General features: G+C 44.0%; 1 protein-coding gene across 3 annotated transcripts in view; it reads right to left on the minus strand.

The window, feature by feature from the left end:
• The window catches only part of PLCE1 (phospholipase C epsilon 1), a 328,150-nt gene extending 312,650 nt beyond the window's left edge, over positions 1-15,500 (minus strand). For all 3 annotated transcript variants that reach the window (XM_077258972.1, XM_077258973.1, XM_077258971.1), the window contains exon 1: positions 14,947-15,500. The gene's annotated coding sequence lies outside the window, so the exon portion shown is untranslated. The remainder of the gene's footprint in view (positions 1-14,946) is intronic.
• Between the last annotated feature and the right edge of the window lie 953 nt (positions 15,501-16,453).

The following is a 16,453-nucleotide window of genomic DNA, read 5'->3' on the forward strand; positions in this document are numbered from 1 at the left end:
TCAGCCGCAGAAGATACATAACCTGGCTCATCAAACAAACACTCTATTGAAGGCGGATAGGAAGGAGGGTAGAGAATGTATCATACGATCATCTAATTCCCATGATGGGGAGGCCCAAGCTAAGGCATCTCCAGTTAACGAAAAAAATATGCCACTTTCAGCTGGACAGAAAAAAAAATAGTTGAGGACAAAGTGCAAAATGTTCAGTGAATTGGTTCACAAAGCCCCAACAGGATTTGGGAACATCTCCACATCTGCCATGTCCTGCCTGATTTAATGGAGATCCTAAGAAAAATGTCCTAGATAAGCAGGTGACTGTGGCAGGTATTGAAAGCTGTTGGTGTAACATCAGGAGTTTGAGGCAATACATTCATATTAGCTGAAAGGTCATACACAGCCTGGACAACCTGCAGTTGTGCATAGCAAACTACATAAGTCATCTCTATTATGTTTTTAAGAGATCAGCAATATCTTCCAGAGTCTGTTTATTTTTTAAAAACTCTGACAATAAGCCCAAACAGGCCATTTGCAGCACCTGCCATGTCTGCATCAGCAGGGGCAGCAAAACTACCAGCCTGACCACCACCAGCACGATCAGGCACATGGCAGCAAAGCACCCGACTTTGTGGGCCGAACCCCAGGCTCCAGGAACACTGTCTGCAGCGGATGGAACACATCCTTCTGACACCAAGGCTTGCGGGCCCGACATCAATCAGGGTTGCCCCCACAGTCTACAGCTCCTGCACCTCCTCCTCCTCTTAAGCCTCCATCTCTGAAATGAGCACATCAGTCAGAAGCTGGAAGCACTGCAACACTGCATCAGCCAAGCGGCAACAGGCTGTGTTGAAGCTAATCTGCTTAGGTGACAAACCACACAATGCTGAAGAGTTGTGGACAGCGCTGAAAGAGCAGTCAGATTTTTAGATGACACCGCTGAACCTACAGCCAGGCCTCGTCATGTGTGACAATGGCTGGAACCTGGTGGCAGCTCTGAGGTAACACACTTACCTTGCTTGGCCCATGTGCTAAACCTCGTCATTCAACGTTTTATCAAAAGCTACCTGGAGCTGCCGGATCTGCTAGTGAAAGTACGCCACCTGTCTGCATATTTTAGATAGTTGGCTACAGCCTCAGCCGCCCTTGCCATGCTTCAGCAGCGTTTGCCTTTTCCGACTCACTGACTGATGTGGGATGTCCCCACGCATTGGAACTCTACACTGAACATGTTGGAAAGGATTTGTGAGCAGAAGAGGGCAGTTGTTGACTACCAGCATCAACAAGGCCATCGTTATTCAGTTCAGACAACACACAAGACCGCAGGAGTGGACATGGATGTCAGACATATGTACCATCCTCAAAAACTTTGAGGACAGTGCCAAGATGGTGAGCGGCGATGAAGCCATAATTAGCATCACCATCTTGTTTCTCTGCAAACCTCTCTGCTCACTATTAAAGAGGATGCATTGCAGGCGGAGCACGAGGACATGGAGCAAGGAACCAAACAGGGTGATTAAACTCAGTCCAGTCTCATGTCATCCCAAAGTGGATTGGTAGACAATGAGGAAGAGGAGGAGGAAGAACCAGAGCTACTTTCATGCGCTGTAGATGGTACTACAAGCAGAGCTGTCATACTGTCTGTTCAGCATGGATGGCTTGAGGACAGGAAGGAGGAGGAGGATGAGGAGGAAGAGGACAGCATGGTCAGTCATCCTGTTGGTGAGCACACGGAAGTCTTGCCCGTTAGCAGCGGGCACACATGGCTGACTTTATGTAGCACTGTGTTTCCCGTGACCCTCGCATTATTAAAATTTTCGGTGATACTCATTACTGGTTGGTGACACTTAAAGACCCACGCTACAAGGAGAACTTTCCATCTCTTTTTCCAGAGGCAGACAGGTTTACTAATATGTTGCAGTACCAGAGGTCCCTTGTAGCAGAATTAATAAAAAAAATTCCCATCTGAGAACGCTGGCAGCAGACGTCAGAGTTTGTTATACAACCAAGGAGTCCAAGTGAGAGAGACAGAAGTACAATCCAGCACAGGCAGGGGAACAATGGCCAAGTTCTGGGACAGTTTTCTCAGACCCTCCTATCGTGCTGGCACAGAGGCAAAGGGTGCTGTTACAAGAAGTGCAATGTTTGGGAAGATGCTGAGGGAGTACCTTGCTGATCGTACAAACGTCCTCCGTGATTCCTCTGTGCCTTTTAATTATTGGGTATCCAAGATGGACACGAGGTATGAACTGACTCTCTACGCCTTGGAGGTCCTGGCCTGCCCTGCTGCTAGCGTTCTGTCAGAGCGGGTTTTTAGTGCCGCTGGTGGAATTATAACAGATAAGCGCATCTGCCTGTCAACTGAAAATGCTGACAGGCTGACCCTTATAAAAATGAACAAGGGCTGGATTGGGCAAGACTTCTGTACACCACCGAATGAATACAGAAAAACATAACCTCAAATACATTGTCTTTTTTTGTGGGTATCGGGATATCCATTACCCTGAAGGACCCCACAACATTTATAGCAGCAGAAACGGTTTGTGGCCTACAATTCCTGCACTCCCAAAGCATCATTCACAGGGACTTAAAACCGGACACAATCCTGCGGACTCGCGATGGCCACATAAAAATTACTGATTTTGGACTATATCTTTGTGAGTTTGATAAGAGATTCAGTACCAGAAATTACGGTGGAGCACCTGGGTATGGCGTCCAAGAAATTATCATAAGAGACTTTCACGATGCCGTAGTAGACTGGTTCGCCTTCGGTGTCATATTATATAACATGATTCTCCAAGACTTACCATTTGAAGGAGACACCAATGATGAGATTGAGAGTAGTGTTGAGCATTCCGATACCGCAAGTAAAAACCCCATCTGAGAATTTGCTACAATATTAGGAGTGGCAAAATCTACAGTTTGGTACATCACGAGAAAGGAAGAAAGCACTGGTGAACTCAATGCAAAAAGACCTGGGCGCCCACGGAAGACAACAGTGGTGGATGATCGCAGAATAATCTCCATGGTGAAGAGAAACCCCTTCACAACAGCCAACCAAGAGAACAACACTCTCCAGGAGGTCGGTGTATCAATATCCAAATCTACCATAAAGAGAAGACTGCATGAAAGTAAATACAGAGGGTTCACTGCACGGTGCGAGCCACTCATAAGCATCAAGAATAAAGAGGCTAGACTGGACTTTGCTAAAAAAAAATCTAAAAAAGCCAGCACAGTTCTAGAAGAACATTCTTTGGACAGATGAAACAAAGACCAACCTCTACCAGAATGATGGAATGAAAAAATAATGGTGAAGGTGTGGTACAGCTCATGATCCAAAACATACCACCTCATCTGTAAAACACGGCGGAGGCAGTGTGATGGCTTGGGCATGCAAGGCTGCCAGTGGCACTGGGTCATTAGTGTTTATTGATGATGTGACACAGGACAGAAGCAGCCAAATTAATTCTGAGGCATTCAGAGTCATACTGTGTGCACAGATTCAGCCAAATGCAGCCAAACTGATTGGTCGTCGTTTCATACTACAGATGGACAATGACCCGAAACATAAAGCCAAAGCAGCCCAGGAGTTTATTAAAGAAAAGAAGTGGAATATTCTTGAATGGCCAAGTCAGTCACCTGATCTCAAGTCAATTGAGCATGCATTTCACTTGTTAGACTAAACTTCAGACAGAAAGGCCCACAAACAAACAAACTGAAAACTACTGCAGTGAAGGCCTGACAGAGCATCAAAAAGGAGGAAACAGCGTCTGGTGATGTCCATGAGTTCAAGACTTCAGGCAGTCATTGCCAACAAAGGGTTTTCAACCAAATACTAAACATGAACATTTTATTTAAAATTATTTAAAATCAGTCCAATTACTTTTGGTCCCTTTAAAAACAGGGTGGCACATGTTAAGGAGCTGAAACTCCTAAACCCTTTATCCAGTTTTAATGTGGATACCCTCAAATGAAAGCTGAAAGTCTGAACCTCAACTGCATCTGAATTTTTTTTGTTTAAATTCATTGTGGTAATGTCTATAACCAAAATTAGAAAAATGTAGTCTCTGTCCAAATATATATGGACTTACTGTACATCTGTTAGCCAGCTTGATCACATGTGGGGGTTCTCTAGCAACCAAGCAACCCCCACATCTACTTATGCTGGCTAACAGATGTAAATCATTCAGCTGTGGTGCTGAAAACTAAGTCTCCGAGTTCTTACAAATACTTGAAGGACACCCGAGCGTGCTCGGGAAATCTCGAGTAACGAGTATATTTGCTTTTCACTAATTATCAGTGTTCTGCAATAACTACAATCATCACAATTATCTAATGTCAAATTTGTCACCATTTATTGATGGTTCACTGAACACAATGGCTTTGGATATTGAACCATCCAGCCCAATAATCATATAGACAAATCTACCACAGGAACTCAATGACCATCCATGGTTCCTGAAGACAATACTCTTATGACTTTAGAGCAGCGATCCACAACCTTTTTGACCTTTAGAGCCACATTCAGCACTGAGAGAGGGTCGCGAGCCACATTCAGCTCTGAGATGGGGTCACGAGTAACATGCTGCTTCTGTCCCCCTCAAAGTCGTGTCAACCAAAGCCCCCATTACGGGTATAATGATAACCAGAACTTTTCACAGAAATCACTCCAAAGCAGTACACTGAGATCCAGGGTTTCCCACATTGGGTTCCCACAATGCCCCAATTCAGTATTATCCCCTCAAGGACTCCCAACACTCATCCAGCTTCAAGAACCTTCTCTAATAGGTATTATCATCCTCCAGTGTACCATACATAAAATATCTCTAAACCCCAGTATATGTGCATCCAGATCTGATCTTCTGTGCTTGGCTACTCAAATATTCACAATTTTGTGATGTTCTCTTCATACCTGTTTGCTAGACCTGGAGCTAATGCACCAAGCTGGCAGACAGTTGCGAGCCACAATTCCTAGGGCCACGAGCCACATGTGGCTCCCGAGCTACAGGTTTGGGACCCCCGCTTTAGAGCAATAGTTTCCTGTGCTGTGCTTATTACTGCAGCTAACAATAAGTATTTGTGAACTGAAGGACATTCCCACCGACGTATACCTCCCATAGATAGGGTAATACATAGCTCTACTGAGGATATGAAGAAACTATTCCCAAAGCAAGAGGCATTGGGTCAGCTAGCCATCACCACTACGGAGGAACCACCAGTCAAGGAATCATAGTCTATCAACCTCTTCATTGGATATCGGCGGTAAGTCACATTTAAATACGTGTTATTCAGCTCTTCAGCCTCTTTTCATGATGTACTCAGTTTAGCACGCAAAAGTTGTGAAATGTCTTCTTTAAGAAAGAAAATATATCTGTACTGAGATTGTTATATGTCCATTATCCTATATATCCAATAGGCAGAGTGAGCTGTAGATATGATAATATCCAATTACACATCCATGAATATGGAGGAGAGTGAGAAGGAGGACAGCAATAAGTGTTCGAGTTGTGAAAACTCATCATCTTATTATCCTGTCCAATGTACGGACTCCATATTACAGGGCCACTTTCTCATTAGCCAAAAGCATAAAAATATTGTGATGTTTGGCCGATACTAGTGAAAGAATACAGAGGAAACAGCCTGTCAATCATAGCAGTGGGGGTGGAGGGAGCGCTACCCTCAAAAATACAACAGACTCAGCTATAATCCGGCTGCATTCTTTTATCACATTTATCAGCCAAATAGTACAAAGGTTTTTTGTGCCATTATGGTTAATAAAAAGAACAGACCTATGACTCCCAGTAATATTGAGCCTTATATTGGGCAGAATATTCAGATGACAACTCACATTATTTGCTCCCCACTGCCCTTAGTGACGATAGCATTCACTGACCCAACTGCAGCCTCTGGTTAATTAGCAGAGTTCCTACAATCCTGGTAACAGGTAAATCCGGCCGCTCCCTTCTGTTTCTTTTTTAGCCCATTTCACTTATTTGGAAGAAATTAGAAATGTATGAAGTAAATGGGGCTTAAGATTTAGGGTCAGAAACCGAAGCTCAAGCTAAAACCATAGTTGCCTAGTCCCACCTAACAGCAGCCGATTCTTGGGGGGGAATAAAACCATCGTTTTATAATGTGAATGCAACATATGACGTCTCTGGATTACTTACATTAATGATATATAAATCTGTTTATGCAGAAAGTGAGACGTTACCAGGACTGGAAAGAAAATTTATTTTCAGAAAATTGTCATTAACAGTGCAGAGTTTCATCTTCTATACAGATAATTACTACAATCTGTAATCAAAGATCAGCGCAGATCTCACAAGATGAGGATATAGACTGCAAGTGTGAGCTACATTATCAGGAGACTTAATAATTATAACCACACAACTACAGTCTAAAGGAGCCATACTGTAACCAGGGCTCCGACATAGACCAGTGTCGTAGACATAATGAGGTTCAACCTCACCCAGAATAGACGAGAAAAAGTTTGCGGTCCACGTATTGTGGTTGTGGATGATCGCTGAAGTAAATGTACCCACTCCAACCATTAGTGATGGCTTAATCAAATCTACACCCGTGAATATCACCTTCCATAACACTGTGTCACATGGGGTGCTATGGTGGTATCATGTCCTGTGTCGCCCAAGTGGTCCCCCCTCATACTGAATTCATAGATCGTTTTTCCCACGTGCTCTTCTCTACATACTCACGTGGTCTTGTAAACCATCACATTAGATTTGCAAGTCATAAAATTCAAACTTTGTAATTCTTGTTGGGAGATGTGACCCCTGAGTTCATTTCACAGGACACCATTGCCGCATCTACAGCCATTCTTAGTGCGATTGTCAGCGTGACTGTAGTTATACGGGCCACAGCTTTCCCTCATCCAGTGCCGTGGTCACAGCGCCGCTAGCTGACTGGCAGCTTTGTGCCCATTTAGGAGATAATTTGTAATGGTCAGACACTGTTTTAGCAAATCATCCTTGCTGACTACATTATATATGGGAAAAATACAATTTCTCTACATATTACATTGATTTCAATACATAATCTCCATTGTTACTGTGCTGTTGTATTTTACCTTTATCTCTGTAAATACTTTTATGTCCAAAAAATGACAAAAGTATTCTAGTTGCAATATTTTTTCTGGATAGCGAATAAAGGTATTTAATTGCAAGCTTTCAGAGCACAGGGGCTTCAGGAGCCCTCGTGGAGGGATTATGTTTCCAGATGTAAACTCATGCCTCTCATGGATTAAGCTTACAAGGTTGCACATTATGTGACCACTGACCAGACAACGAAACATAAGGATAAGTGGGGGCCTCCAGGGAATATATCCAGAGATAAGTGGCAAGCTACATGGATTATCTCAATAGTAATAACCAATTTTCTCCTGAAACAATCAGCAACCTACAGGATGGTTAGTACGGCACACAGTCACCCACAATCAGCAGCACCCATAGCTCTAAGTAGCAGAACCAGTGTAAGTAGGTGGCAGGGACCCTCACATGCCTCCTCTCTCCTGAATACCGAGTACATGTGTGGCTTCCTAACGTTTTATTAATGTAATGTGCGATTTTCTGATGTTATCTTAATGTAAATGTAGTTGTACCTATGTGCTTTACTCAGGGACAGAATGAGTTACAAAAGGGTTAAACAGTTGGGAGGAGATAGCAGGGAATGGTGCAACGCCTCCAGGATATAGGAAAAAGGATTTCCGGCCTTTAGAGTAGAGCCAGGGCAGGCTTGCCCAGGGAGAGACATGCCCCATAGCGAGGACAGAGGATCCGCCAGTCGGGTGGGGGGGATAAAAGTTGCCCTAGCTTGAAGGGAAGCGTGACAGACACTGGCTATGCGGGATTGTCCCTAGGAGAAATACAGGGTTCGGGACCAGAATAGGAGCTGGTGGTGTGCAACATACTGAGGCCGCAGGAAAAGAATAGGAAACATTTCCTTGTTACTACTGTGTCACGGGTTTGACTGTTCAGTAAAGTTTTACCATTGGAACTGAACTGTGGCCTGTGTTGTTTCCTGATATCTGGTCCCCTGCAACCAAAGTAAATAAGTGAGGAATGTAACTGACTGTACTGCAGGACTCAGACTTCACTTTTCTTCCCACGTACAAGGCGCCAGGGTGCTCACTAACTGTTGCTTAAGGGACTCGCCCACGACTACCACCCCGTGCCGTCTTGTTACACCTACATGTAATGGTCACAAAAGGCTTATAGCCCAACCAAGTCGCTATACAAATGTTCATCAGGCCTCGTTCATCCTGGTACCTTCATATAATAGGCAGAGTCCACTGCTCAAGGTATTACTTTACACCAGAATCATATTAGGCTGTTACCACACTTGGAGAGGCCGTGAATTAGGTACTTTAAGGGATTGTCCACTCTGGGACCTTCATGGCGAATAGATAGCTACAATTTCCGCAGTTTTCAGAGGTGCTATAAAAATTAATGGAGCCAGCAGCACATGCGTTGCCACCTCTCAATTCCTCAGAATTGCTATGCTTTGTAACTGTCAGTGCTGCAGTGCATGATCTAACTAACTTGCTAGAGCCTGGTGACCCAGATGTCGTCATAACAATATTGGGTCACCATGGCAACAATCACAAAGGTAGCCCCCTCCCTCTGCCTGCCTTCTAAATGCTGTGATCGATATCCATCGCAGCGTTTAGAGGGGTTAAACCGATGGGTCTCAGCTTTCATGTCAGCTGAACACCCAGCGCAATTGTCTGGACATATCCATACGTCCAAAATGTAAAAGGTACCTTCACACTGAACAACTTAACAACGATAACGATAGCGATCCGTGACGTTGCAGTGTCCTGGATAGCGATATCGTTGTGTTTGACACGCAGCAGCGATCAGGATCCTGCTGTGACATCGTTGGTCGGAGCTAGAAGGCCAGCACCTTATTTCGTCGCTGGATCACCCGCTGACATCGTTGAATCGGCGTGTGTGACGCGGATTCAGCGATGTCTTCACTGGTAACCAGGGTAAACATTGGGTTACTAAGCGCAGGGCCGCGCTTAGTAACCTGATGTTTACCCTGGTTACCAGTGTAAATGTAAAAAAAAAAAAAAAAAAAACACTACATACTTACATTCCGGTGTCTGTCGGGTCCCCTGGCATCCGCTTCCCTGCACTATGTCAGCACCGGCCGGCCGTAAAGCAGAGCACAGCGGTGACGTCACCGCTCTGCTTTAGGGCCGGCGCTTACACAGTGCAGGGAAGCGGACGCCGGGGGACGCGACAGGCACCGGAATGTAAGTATGTAGTGTTTGTTTTTTTTTACATTTACACTGGTAACCAGGGTAAACATCGGGTTACTAAGCGCGGCCCTGCGCTTAGTAACCCGATGTTTACCCTGGTTACTTGGGGACTTCGGCATCGTTGGTCGCTGGAGAGCTGTCTGTGTGACAGCTCTCCAGCGACCACACAACGACGAAACAGCGACGCTGCAGCGATCGGCATCGTTGTCTATATCGCTGCAGCGTCGCTTAATGTGACGGTACCTTAAGGGGTTGCAAAGATTGATGTACACCTCTATCCCTTTAAGTATAATTGTTAATAAGTGTATTTATTTAAAGTATGTTATCTCTGCTGCACAGTGTATATTGCTTACTATAGGGAAAGTGCAGTGCACAGTTTAGCCACACGATGGGGGCACAGAGAACATAGGAATGTACATACACTGCTCAAAAAAGGAACACTAAAGTACCACATCCATATCACTGAATGAAATATTTCAGTTGCAAATCTTTATTCATTACATAGTAAAATGTTTTGCGAATAAAACATAAAAATGATCATTGTAAATCAAAATGAATATCCCATGGAGGTCTGGATTTGGAATGATACTCAAAATCAAAGTGGAAAATCAAATTACAGGCTGATCCAACTTTAGTGGAAATGCCTCAAGACAAGGAAATGATGTTCAGTTGTGTGTGTTGCCTCCATGTGCCTGTATGACCTCCCTACAATGCCTGGGCATGCTCCTGATGAGGCGGCGGATGGTCTCCTGAGGGATCTCCTCCTAGACCTGGACTAAAGCATCCACCAACTCCTGGACAGTCTGCAGTGCAACGTGACATTGGTGGATGGTGCAAGACATGATGTCCCAGATGTGTTCAATAGGATTAAGGTCTGAGGAATGGGCAGGCCAGTCCATAGCTTCAATGCCTTCATCTTGCAGGAACTGCTGACATACTCCAGCCACATGAGGTCTGGCATTGTCCTGCATTAAGAGGAACCCAGGGTCAACCACACCAGCTTGTGGTCTCACAAGGGGTCTGTCTACCTAATGGCAGTCAGGCTACCTCTGGCGAGCACATGAAGGGCTGTATGGCGCTCCAAAGAATTGCCACCCCACACCATTACTGAACCACTGCCAAACCGGTCATGCTGAAGGATGTTGCAGGCAGATCGCTCTCCACGGCGTCTCCAGTCACGTCTGTCACATGTACTCAGTGTGAATCTTTCATCTGTGAAGAGCACAGGGCACCCGTGACGAATTTGCCAATCCTGATGTTCTGTGGCAAATGCCAATCATTCTGCACTGTGTTGGGCTGTGAGCACAACCCTCATCTGTGGACTTCGGGCACTCAGATCATCCTGTAGGAGTCGGTTTCTAACCGTTTGTGCAGACACATGCACATTTGTGGCCTGCTGGAGGCCATTTTGCAGGGCTTTGGCAGTGCTCCTCCTGTTCCTCTTTGCACAAAAGCTGAGGTAGTGGTCCTGCTGCTGGGTTGTTGCCCTCCTATGGCCCCCTCCACATCTCCTGGTGTACTGGCCTGTCTCCTGGTAGCACCTCCATCCTCTGGACACTACGCTGACAGACACAGCAAACCTTCTTGCCACAGCTTGCATTGATGTGCCATCCTGGATGAGCTGTACTACCTGAGCTACTTGTGTGGGTTGTAGAGTCCTTCTCATGCTACCATGAGTGTGAAAGCACAACCAACATTCAAAATAGAAAAACCATCAGTCTGAACGCATTGGTACTGAGAGGTGGTCTGTGGTCTCCACCTGCAGAACCACTCCTTTATTGAGTGTGTCTTGATAATTGCCAATAATTTCCATCTGTTGTCTATTCCATTTGTACAACAGCATGTGAAATTGATTGTCAAACAGTGTTGCTTCCTAAGTGGACAGTTTGATTTCATAGAAGTTTGAATCACTTGGAGTTATAGTCTGTTGTTTAAGGGTATGTGCCCACGTTGTAGATTTTGCTGCGGATTTTTCCGCAGCGGATTTTGAAAATCCGCAGTGCAAAACCACTGCGGTTTTCACTGCGGATTTTCACGCGGTTTCTTCAACTGCACTTTCCTATTGGTGCAGGTTGAAAACCGCTGCGGATTCCGCAGAAAGTGACATGCTGCGGAAAACAATCCGCAGCGTTTCCGTGTGGATTTTTCCGCAGCATGTGCACAGCGTTTTTTTTTTCCCCATAGGTTTACATGGTACTGTAAACTTTGGGAAAACTGCTGCGGATCCGCAGCAAAATCCGCAGTGTGTGCACATGGCCTTAGTGTTCCCTTTATTTTTTGAGCAGTGTAGTATACTTAGGAAAAATACCCCATGGGCTTCAGATAGTAAATAGTTAAACATAGGAGGGGCACGGTGGATAAGACAGGAGGGACTTCCTGATAGTTGGGCCAGGTTGCCCATGCAGCTCTCTTGGGCTAGCCAGCCCCAGCTACATCGTGCCACACAACGTTAACGAAGTGTAAGGCCCAGCCATATAACATCCCTGACCAGGGCCTCATTAGAAGGAGCAACAGCACAGTGTTAGCGTTGCAGTATTAGTGGGACTGCCGTTGCTAGAGAAGGCTAAGCAGTACGGGCAGATCCCTCATCAAGTGGCAGATTATTGCGTGGTCTAATGCCATCAGAACCGTGCGAAACAGCTAAGGGAGTCCCCAAACGGAGTAAGGCTGAGCAGAGAGGACGCTGAGGGAATTGAAAGTTACAGTCCGTCTCGGAAGCGAGCTTAGCAAAGGAGAGAAGGACAGGGACAGAAGAGGAGTTGCACGTTGTGAAACCTGATGTTGATGCTGGAAAGAATGTGGATAAGCTGCGTACAGAACCAAGTAAAGCTGTTGTTGTTAAAGTTGAGCTGGACTGTGTCTCTATTCGTGAGGTGCCGTCTGCAAAGAATCACTGATGGTCCAGGGTGGAGCCTGATGGCATGGAGACCCAGAACACAGATATGCTGAAGGAGAGGCACTATTGTACTGTGGGGAGAGGCCAGGGTGTAATACAGGGATTACTCTCAGCCATGAATACCGCCCTCGCCCACCCCAAAACAAGGTCAGTAAGTAATTACCAACCTGAACATATAGATGTGTCAAAGGTTGTAAAAGGGGTTAATAAATCAGCATCATGATTCTCAGACCACGTGTTTATATTACTTGGGTATGGTGGAAGGATGTCCAGAATGCCATGGGGTGTCTCAGCCTACGGCAGTCAAAACTTGTTATAGTTTTATATCAGAGGGATCTTCAGTGGTTGTCACCATATCAACCACGTTCACACGTTCAGTATTTGGTCAGTATTTTACCTCAGTATTTGTAAGCTAAAACCAGGAGTGGGTGATAAATACAGAAGTGGTGATGTGTTTCTATTATACTTTTCTTCTGACTGTTCCACTCCTGATTTTAGCTTACAAATCCTGAGGTAAAATACTGCACGTGTGAATGTGGCCTACAGGATTGAAATTTGAACCAATAACATCACACGGTGCTCAAAGTGCTGTATTTGTGGCAGCAGTAGTGGGGTCAATAAACTCCTAGCATGTGGGGATGTGCTTCTGCTTATTTTCCTAACCCTGACCTTCTGCTGAGTAGATGAATGTTTGTCATCTTTATCATTTATTATGAAACTAACAGAACAAGTCTATTCCGCACTTTCACTTACTAAACTAAGAGTCACAGACAAAGGGCAAAAAGAGAAATATTGACAAAGTTCAACAAAATATGTAAGTTTCAACTAACTAAAGACGTGCTGCACAGTGGTCCCGATGTACTAATGCCGCCTAGGTGTATGTGCTGCTGTTACATCGTACACAGAGTCCATTGTATATTACAATAGAGGCATTGTAAGTGATGAGATTTTATGAAATCTCATCGTCAGAATGTACAGATCATCTGCAGCCTAAATTGACATGATCTGTAAATTTTTTTTTTTTTCCGAATTTGTGCAGAGGAAAGGTCTAATGCCTCTGGATTAGAATGGGAGCATTAGAATTCACACATCAGTGTTTTTGATATAATCCAAAATGGCCCTGGTGTCATCAGTGTTTTAGATGCGTGTGTCAACAGTGTTTTTCGCACCTTATTTTGATTTTCATTATATTTTTAAGTTGCATATTTAGGGTCTGTTCACATCTGCGTTAAGTATCTTTATTGTGGACTCCATCATATTTAATTGAACGAGTAGCACAGTTTGCAGCACTGCTCCTCTTGAGCAAATTACGGGCACATGACCAAATCAACGGTGAAGTCAAAGTTGCCTTAGGCGCTGCTGGTGTTTTTCGTCCATCATTCTGTAATTTTTGTTTTTCTTCTCTTATTATGAAACAGAAAACCATAGATAATAAAGCAAATGAGAACTCAGCCTAATTCAGAAGTCTGATTTTCACTTACAAGTACCATCTGTGGATTTCAGGGATAGCACTAGTGCTTGTGATATGTCACAGAAAATATCGGAGACATGTCTGACTTTGATCTGAGGGTCGGATTAAAATCAGCAATGCAAGTCAATGCGTCCAAGAAAAAAAAAATTGGACTGCACTCGGATGACATCAGTGTGCGGTTCAATTGTTATGGACTGTCACAGTATAGGAGAAGGTGGAGAAATCTTTTTTTTTTTCGTACATGAAAAAATGGACATCTGAATGAGTCCTTAGAGTTCATGCAGACGAGCGTGTAAATTTGATGATGCTGTCTGATTTTTGATCGACTATCATACGGACCCATTTTATTCAATACGGTTGTTCAGATGAACAATTTTTTTCTCGACCCTGCTGTCTGTGAGATAAATAAATCACAGCATGCAATAATTTCCTCTATGTTTCACCCATTCAAGTCTGTGGGTGCATATATTAAAAAAATAAATAAATTTAAAAAAAAAATGGTTCCCACACGGAAAATACAAGTGGCATTCAATTTTTATGGATACATTTTTATTATATCTAGTAAACTGTTTTCAGTGTAGATGTATGAAAACAGACAGCCCATGGACATAGCAGGTGGACTCATGGATGAAAATCAGTAATAATTAAAAAAAAAAAAGTTGACTGAGTTTTCTTGATGAAACATGAACAAATTTCTCAAGCGCCCATCTGCAGGGTCCTTTAAAATTAACATGAATCTTATTTTCCCAGTTGCCTCGTTTCTCTTGGATTTTTGTAATTGCATAAAAAACAATTGTGGCAACAACAAAGAAAAATAAACTGCTCATTATCCCTATACAAATATTTATATACACACAAAACATATCACAAGTAAAGAGACTAAGAAAAAGGTGACAGGCCATTCATGACTCCGCATGATACATCCCCCCAGTCCGGTTTTATTTTCTGAGCTTTGACACCTGTTTTGCATTACAAATATCATAAGCTTCCTTCTAATTTTGGCACAGGACCTTCGCAGAGTAAGCCGAATCATTTGATAGCCATTATGTCCTTTGCTGGACTCTCACAATGTCTTTTACACGTTTCCAGAAATTAGAGAAAAAAAATCCACAAATTCAAATAAACATAAAAGCATCAAAACAATCGCTGCAGCGTCTTTCACGCAAAAGCTAAATCTGCACAGCGCCCTAATAATGAGGACAATAAGCGGAAAGTTATAATGTAGCTTCATCAGCAAAATTCTGCACTTCCATGTACATGTGAATGTAGCTGTGACCAATGATTCAGCAATAGATCTCTTACCCTGGGGCTGCACTCAGTGCAGGCTCTGCTGCCATGTGTGATCTTGGGGTGAAGGCGGCCTCACACTTCTGCAGTGCTGGCTGCAGGTCACCAGCCATAGTATCCCTGGTGTTGTGAATGAGTTGAGCCTTGGTGTGTTACTGGCTCAGTAATTGCTGGGCTGGGTGACCAGCCCTCACTGCTGCCTCACAGCATTGGAATGTCTGAGCTAACACTGAGCTACCAGAGGCTCACTAGTAGTCATCAGCCTGCCAAGCCATGTGGACAGTGGGGCAGATAATTGCATCTTATGGGAGATGGGGAACACTACAGAAATCCAACACATACAAATGAGCAGGGTGGAAAGCGGTAATTATCACCACTCCGCAAGTCATCTGCATGGAAAAGGAAATGAATGATTTTAAAGAGGTATTCATTACCCGTACAGAGGTGATCCCGATCCCTCTAAGGGCTCGTTCAGACGTTATTTTTTTTTCCACGTACAAAAAAAATGGAACAAGTTTCATCTGTGATTTTTTTTTCTTTATCAGGGGTATGGCACATTTTTGGGAGACATTTACACATATGCTTCACTATAGAACTTGAAGACAGATGTAAAAAATGTTGTAACATAAAAAATGCTAAAGATAAAATTTGTAGAAAAAAAAATGCATGAAATCCGTGGCTTTTTTTTATTTTTAAAGTTTCAAAATGCTGAAAAAAAAATGTATTAAGACAACCTAATATTAGGAGAATTAACATAAATACTGTCAGTCATTATCTTACTGGGCTACAAAAAGGCGTAAGGGCTCGTTCAGACGTCCGCGATCATCGGTAGAATCTTGTATCACAATGCACAGGCTGATCGCGCGTCTCCCGATCCCGTGTCTAATAGCCTCATAGAAATAGATGAAGCTATCACACTTGGTTTCGGGAGACGCACGGTCAGTCCGTGCATTGTGATTAGTGATGAGCGAGTATACTCGTTACTCGAGATTTCCCGAGCATGCTCGGGGGTCCTCTGAGTATTTTTTAGTGCTCGGAAATTTAGTTTTTAATGCCGCAGCTGAATGATTTACATCTGTTAGCCAGCATAAGTACATGTGGGGGTTGCCTGTTTGCTAGGGAAGGACACCCGAGCATGCTCGGGAAATCTCGAGTAACGAGTATATTCACTCATCACTAATTGTGATCCAAGATTGGACTGAAGATCATGGACATCTGAAAGATCAATTATGTGGTCCAGAAAGGTTTGCTGAAGGGACTTATTACCATTAGCATTCTGTATCAACTATAAGTACTCAAAACAAAGACACCCGCTCCATACTAAGGCCGGTTTCACACGTCAGTGGCTCCGGTACGTGCGGTGACAGTTTTCTCACGCACCGGAGACACTGACTCACGTAGACACAAAAAAAAGAAAAAAAAAAGATTTTTCATTCCTTCTCTCCAGCGAAAGCTGCTGGAGAGAAGGAATAAATGGCGGCTTCAGCACCCAAAGCAGGGGACAGCGCTTACTGTAGCGCTG

Source organism: Ranitomeya variabilis, chromosome 4, assembly GCF_051348905.1.
Source record: "Ranitomeya variabilis isolate aRanVar5 chromosome 4, aRanVar5.hap1, whole genome shotgun sequence".
In the NCBI taxonomy this organism is placed as follows: domain Eukaryota; kingdom Metazoa; phylum Chordata; class Amphibia; order Anura; family Dendrobatidae; genus Ranitomeya; species Ranitomeya variabilis.